Source organism: Ischnura elegans, chromosome 12, assembly GCF_921293095.1.
Source record: "Ischnura elegans chromosome 12, ioIscEleg1.1, whole genome shotgun sequence".
Classification (NCBI taxonomy): Eukaryota; Metazoa; Arthropoda; class Insecta; order Odonata; family Coenagrionidae; genus Ischnura; species Ischnura elegans.
The window spans coordinates 81,416,015-81,423,537 of NC_060257.1; positions in this window are offsets into that span (position 1 = coordinate 81,416,015).

Genomic DNA, 7,523 nt, shown 5'->3' on the forward strand with positions numbered 1-7,523 from the left:
GGATGTTTCGATAGCATCTCGTATGAGTCGGGGAAAGTAATGCTTTTCTCTAGCGATGATTTTTGCATTTTCAAAGTCCACATTGCGTGTTGGTCCTTCCCATACGTGCTCGGCGATGGCGGATAACCGAAACTGTCTATTTTTGGTGGCCCTTAGGTGTTCTTGCATTCTGCGTTTCATGGCTCTTGATGTTTGGCCAATGTATGAGTCTCCGCAAGAGCACTTAACTTCGTATATTCCGCTTTGGGTATTCATGGGCACGTGATCCTTGGCATTGCATAGGAGGTTGGATGTCTTCGTGGCACAGTTAAAACGTGTCACTATATACCTGAAGACGCCAGCTGCAACGCCGGCGAAACTGTCGTCATGAAGATGAAACGACGCGGAAGTCAACCCAAAAACCTTGCTACGCATGCTGCACCACCCCGCGAAAGTCTACATCAACAGATAAAAAACAGTGTACACTTCATCACAGCGGCGGCAAGAGAAATTCCTCGTCTGCCAATCTGAGGGGTTCAGCCATATGCACCACAAAGCTAAGTCAACTCCATCCATGGCACGGATGTTCGCGTTATAACGGTAGTCAATTTTTGGGGTCCTATGTAATGCATGTGTTTTCTGCGTATGTGGAAATAAATAGAATTAAATACTGCAATTTTATGTATTGATGCGCTTCCAATAAAACACGTACTCAAGTTTTTTTCCAACATAATGTTAAATATTTCATTTTTTCGATGCATGATACAAAAACATTAAAAATGGAACTTGGAGCCATAGCAACGGCTTCGAAGGTTGAATAACATTTTCTTGTCTAAACTGCTTGTGGAGTAACAATGAAATGGTACATAGCATAAATATATAGATTTAAAGAGTTAAAACCAATTCTACCGATTAAGGTAGGTTTCCATGGAGTACTTTAGAAGCATTCTGGAAGCCTCCCCTTCCTTCAAGCACTTCCTTCTTCAATTCACAATATGGCCTACTCCCTTTCATTCTATCTAATTATCCAATTCTTTTCCTTCCTTTCCCTCGTTTAACTAACATTCTACCATCTAACACTGTTTTCAATATCCATTCCCCACTCAGTAATCGCCTCATCCACATCTTCTGTCTCCTTCGTACCTCATCTAGAAGCTGCCTATATTCACCCACCATGTCCAGCACTTCGTCGTTCCTCCGCCTCTTCATATAAATATACATTCACGCATCAATTTTAAATATTAATTCATTTACGGAAAAACTCAGAAGGCTTCATTACCAGTTTATATCAGTGCATTTCCTGCTAATATTTTGAAATTAAACAGACAAAGAGATAAATTAGCAACCTAAAAAATAACTATATTTTTTAACCGCAAACTTGCCCAGCATGGCAAAGATTTTAATCTCTATCGTGTTAATTATAATATTAATATTATGTCAATCAATTGAAACTTAGAGGAAAAGAGAAATAGCAGAGTGATATTGGGATGGAGAATTTTCTAAACATATTTCTTAGTTTCATTCTGAGAGGTAACTCCATAACATCTCATTTTTTCTCGTATTTGTCGGCTAAAAGAACTATGGAATTAATTTCAGGTACAAACACTTTCTTTAAGTACCTTGGCTTTAAAACACTGGCCTTCTTAATTGTATTCCTAATAATGCTGATGATAACAGTTAGCAATCAAAAACCATCAAAAAATATCTCTAAGATAACTGACTGGTGGATTTTCAAAAAACAAAACTCTAGAAAGTATTACTTTCTTTGAATTTTTAGCGTGTCATTCAATAGATCCCTGATATTGAAAAGCTTATCTCATTTCTTAGGCGTAGAAGGCTGATCTGTCGTACATTATAATTATCCTAGGAGTACACACGACTGAAAAAAGTATTATTTCCTTTGTGTTTTATGCTAACCATATATAAAGTTCTCAGATATTGACTAGCATATCTCTTGTATAAGACGTAGAAGGCTTAATTCTCGTACATTATCATTATTCGTGCAGTACCTAAGTCAAAAGCACGCGCAAAAGAAATGAGAGGAAATTACTTCAAATGAGGGGAAAAAACAGATATTAAAGACTATGATGAATACCCTTATTATCAACCATATTCAACCTTTCATACACGCAAACTTACTTAGCGTTAATTGTGCAGATGCCTCGGTGGCGGTGGGGTAAAGTCCTCGCCTGCCAAACCGTAGGTCGTGGGTTCGAATCCCGCCTGGGTAGGTGATCCCTTTCCAGGGCATGGATGTTTGTGTTGTAATTTGTTAATATTGGAAACCCTCGTTGTAAAAGGCCGTTATGTGCTGTTTACGGGGGTTGTGATAAATAAATAAATAAAAATAAAAAAATAATAAATAAACAGATCGCGTAATTAGTCTCATGGTAAAACGTATCCCTAAGCGTCTACACCAAATTTTGACGGTTAGGATAGACCTGTTGAAGGATGGTCACCAAATAGCAAAGAAAATTCATATATTACTTGGTATCAACACAACTTAATTGGACGTACACTATTTTGCAATTGCTTGCAATAGTTAATTTTCAATTGTTTGATCTTTCTCTGACAGTGCTACAGCGTTAGCAGTACATAATCTACTGCACTACTAAATTTTAATAAGCTACTTAGGTATCCACCCTTTTTTAATAGTTATTCCTATTTTATGATGATTTTCGCTGTTATTTTTTATATCTATTGTCATAAAGAAAGCTTTTCTGTGCATTAACTTCTTTTGAAATTTAGATAATTCTTTATTTTTGCTGCCAAGCGTATCAGATGGCGACCTCACCAAAAAAGGCTCTTCTGGGGTGCCTTATTTCATTGTATTACAGCTGATGCTCGTCGTATGCTATGAATTACATATACGAATGAAATAAAGTAATATAGGTATTATTTTATTCTTTCACAATTAATGGAACGTAACTTGTCTAAATACATTTACTACTACTATTTCACACAGTTTTCAAATGTCTATTTAGCATAATTTCTGATAATATCACGAGGAAAATACGTAAAAAATCAAACAAACAGCTTCGTGCGTGGTGGTGATTAGGTGAAATGAATAGAGAACTGATTTGATTTGTAGTAAATAATTTATTATTCACACAAATTCACACAATAGACGTCTAAAAAAATTAATAAGGATTTTGACTTGGATTGAAATTTCACTATCCAATCGCGAGGCTGTTTAACTGTTTATTCTTCAAAATTATAAACTTTAATATTAATAATACGATATCATATTGTTATCAATTGAACTTGTATTTCAAGAGCATGTGTAGGTAATCCATATTGAGTGACTTATTCCAAAGTTCTGCCAAAAATGATGGGTCAATTAAGAATCGGTAATAAGTAAAAAAACTAGCATTTTATTGACTAATGCCATTTAAGACATATTGCGCAAAATGTAAGAAAATTTACCAAACGCTATGATTGCTGTAACAGAGTACTTATAAATCCTTTCTCATAAAGGACAAATAACTCAATAAATATCAAGTCCAATCCCTGTACATTGTAATTTAATTCAAGTGGCTGGAAAGTTACAATTATTATTATGAAATTATTGCCATCAAATTCAATGATATTTATTGCTTCAGAATTTATGTAGGTAACCATATTCAAATTAGTTCATTTCAACAGAGAGATATTTTAGAACATCAATGAGAGAATTAGCAAACAAATTCTAAATAATGGTCATCTTTCATGTTATTTATGAGGGACTTGTTATTGTTGATACGGATTACTCTCAGCTGTGACGTCCAGATGAAGTTCATCGTATTCTTCAACCCCAATATGCAGTAGGCAGGTTGCTGTACATGTGGATCTGCTCGTCCTTTAAAGCTGCGCTGCATCATGTTGACAGCAAAACATTTCGAGGAAACGTGGAATCCTGATTCATAATGGTTTTGCGTGATGCCTGTATCATGATGCAATGCCTATGATGAACTCTTGATATGGCTACAATACTTTGCAAATTTTATGTTTGATTCCTTTGAAGTAATTTAAAACACAGGAAGGTTTGAGTCTATATAAGTTGGGAACTCAACTATGGGGCTAATTAGAAATGACAAAGGAATTTCAACAAAAACGATGTTTAAATATGTTTCGAACATTTCAAATCTGCCGCGTCAGAGAAATTCACCCAACGAGGGCAGGAAAAATAACGTTATCAAGTAATCAGTATAGCGGAGAATTCTGCGCTGGGGTCCGGAAAGTTAAGTCTTTGGCTACATTATATGCCAAGGTAATTTTTTTCTTATGATAATAAATATTGATGGAATTTTCAAAAGACAGCTTAAAGACCTCAATTTGTTTGATAGACTTACCGAAGTACCGATTAAAATGATTGTGTTGCCAAATTATATTGCATAATATTTATGCTGTCCTACCAAAATTATTAGACGGCTCAAAATTACTCACATGACCATTCTCAAAGCAATCAAAGTAACATTTTTATGCCAGATTTAATAATAATAACGGATAATTTCAAGCTTTCTGCCGTCTGTATTTTTAGGTATACATTGAATTTTTACTGGAAATTTCTCCTTGAATTTCTATAAAAAATGGAGGTTGCTGTCGCAACATTTAAAAAGAGCCTGAATGTGGTGATTCAGCCACGGTTAACTGAAAAGGAGGGAAATTATTTTCCTTCACTAAGGCATGATTTAGTGAATTTAACAATATATCAGAAAAGAATTTCACTCACATAAATAAAATTTCAAGAACTATAAATTTTTCCCTATGCATTTAATGCACTTGTGCTTAATAGGCTTTTCAAATCTATTGAAATGATAAAAACTGCAGTGCACGACAAATTTTCAATGCTTTCAAAGCTCTTCTTTCCTTCATTCTTATACTTAACAATCTATACAACTTTTTTGTCAAAATTTTACTACATTTTATCTACAATTACGCCAGCAACGCCTTAAGAGTCTGTGTAAATATTTTTTTTTATTTCCGTCTGTAAACTTAGGGAAAATCTTACTTCCAAATCCAAATCAATTTATCGACAGCCAATATACTATATTTGAACAAGTATCGGATATTCGTATATTTTCTTTAATAAAATTAAGCCATAAATACCTCTACTATATTTGACAATTATCGTCTTATTCTTTTGTGTGCCTAAACCTTCAGATTCCATACTTAATTCTACGAAATGAAATTTTAAGACTCCGAGAATTGAAAAGTGATCATAATTTATCATCATAATTGGATTGATACTATAGTTAAAAGGATACTGAAAATATAAGCTTTATCGGTCGCATCCATTCTAGTTTATGCATAGAAAATTTCTTGGAGTTATTAATAACCCACAGAGTAAATGGAGGTTTTAATTGTCCCTGAAAAAGAATATGCTCTCCATTAATGGTGACCGATCAGTGACTGGAGGGTGATAGTGTACTACCGTAAAATGGCAGTTTGTTGTAAAGCCTTTGTGGCGTGACAGAAAGGGCATGAGATTGTGCTAGAAAAAAACTTAGGAAAGCATATCGATTGCTTCGCCGCCAATTGGTGAGGCCTAAGGAAGACTACTTGAGCTTGGAGGAGGGAGGAATAAACGAAGGGATGTGGATAAAGCCTGAATCACACGATCTTTTTTTTCGTCGCGAAAGTAATCACTATCGCGATCACTTTTCCCGTCGCGAAAAGCGATCGCTCTAGTGATCATTTTTCTGAATCACACGATCACTCCCGCCGTCGCTTTTCGCATCATTTCCGATATCACAGCTCGTTGTCATAGGACCCGCATCACGAAAATATATAGCGTGTTCATGTTTACCTATGTCGTTCCCACGATTGTCAAACGTTGCTGCAATCGCTCCATACCGGCATGCGTTCCGATTGGCTGATATGGGGTTTTATTGACGGTTTTAGCGACGGAAAAAGCGACCGGACCAGTGATGAAAAATCGCGATGGAGATCCTCATCACGATCGCGAACGCGAAAAACAATTGCCGGCGACGATCATTTCGCCTAGTGATCGCGATAGTTTTCACTTTCGCGACGAAAAAAAATGATCGTGTGATTCAGGCTTAACTGTGGATGGGGAGCATTAAAAAAGGAAGTACATGTGCTAGAAACATTTTATTAGTTACCATCTGCACGCGTTCCCGAGAAATGTGAAACCATAACTCAGAAACCCGAGAAATACGTGATCCCAAGCCATCGCGAAGGAAATTTTGGCATTCAGAGAAACTGGATATCAAGATCATTGGAATTGTTCTATCTTGAAAGCTAGAGCTACCATATACCATCTAGTTACATTACACCACACTTGCACATGTTGATAAAATACGCACACACACACACATACACATACCGACAGAAATAGTTTCCTTTTCATTAAATTTAAATGAGCTTGTTGTGAAAAATGATCTTATTTCCACAAACCGCTTTCAGACTGTTTTCCGCGTAAAGAATGTCTGTCACCAACAAAATTCACTAAATCTTGATTTACTTCGTGGTATTCCATTATAAGTTTTCCTGGATATCATGCAATTACTTATAACACTTATTTTGATTTGTTGTTAAATTCGTTAAATCATGCTTAGTGAAGGGAAATAATTTCCCTCCTTTTCAGTTAACCGTGGCGGAATCACCACATTCAGGCTCTTTTTAAATATTGCGACAGGAACCTCCATTTTTTATAGAAATTCAAGAAGAAATTTCCAGTAAAAATTCAATGTGTACCTAAAAATACAGACTGCAGAAAGCTTAACATTATCCGTTATTATTATTAAATCTGGCATAAAAATGTTACTTTGATTTCTTTGAGAATGGTCATGTGAGTAATTTTGAGTCATCCAATAATTTTGGTAGGACAGCATAAATATTATGCAATATAGTTTAGCAAAACAATCATTTTAATCGGTACTTCGGTAAGTCTATCAAACAAATAAGTGGTATAAGTGATTGTGTGATATCCAGGAAAACCGTCTGTCACATTTTTCTGAAGAAAAATCACGAGAACAGGACAAATCTTCACTTAATGAATACGAGGATCACTCAAAAACTTAACGTTTACTCATTAATTATGAGTTAACGATGCTTTGGAAGTGGCTAAGACCGCAGTTAAGACTTCAGTTAAATTGCCTTCCTGACATTAACTTCTAGAAAGAAATACATTTTGATGGAATGGTTTTACAGGTTGATTCAAGACTTCATGTTGTTTTTTTAGAGCAACTTTGGTCTCAATCCATTTATGTTTTTAAGTTCTGATGGTGGGGCCAAACGCTAAAAATTTTTTATTCCATTTTTGTCTCCTCTATGCACAATAAAAGTTATGTCAGAGCCTTGAACACATCTTTACTATGAAGCCGACAAAAATGAATTCTCTTCGTAATTTTCCTCTGTTCTCGGTGAAAAGTCTAAAGGGTGCTGTTTCACACAGGATATTTTTCCTTGAATAGGTTTCACCATGGTCATGAAGTAGTGCATTTTGCAAACCAAAGTCACCTGTCACGTACGTGACAGCAATAAAAAAGTCTAGTCGACCAAACCTCACCATAAAAAGGCTATCAAATCTTTATGTAACA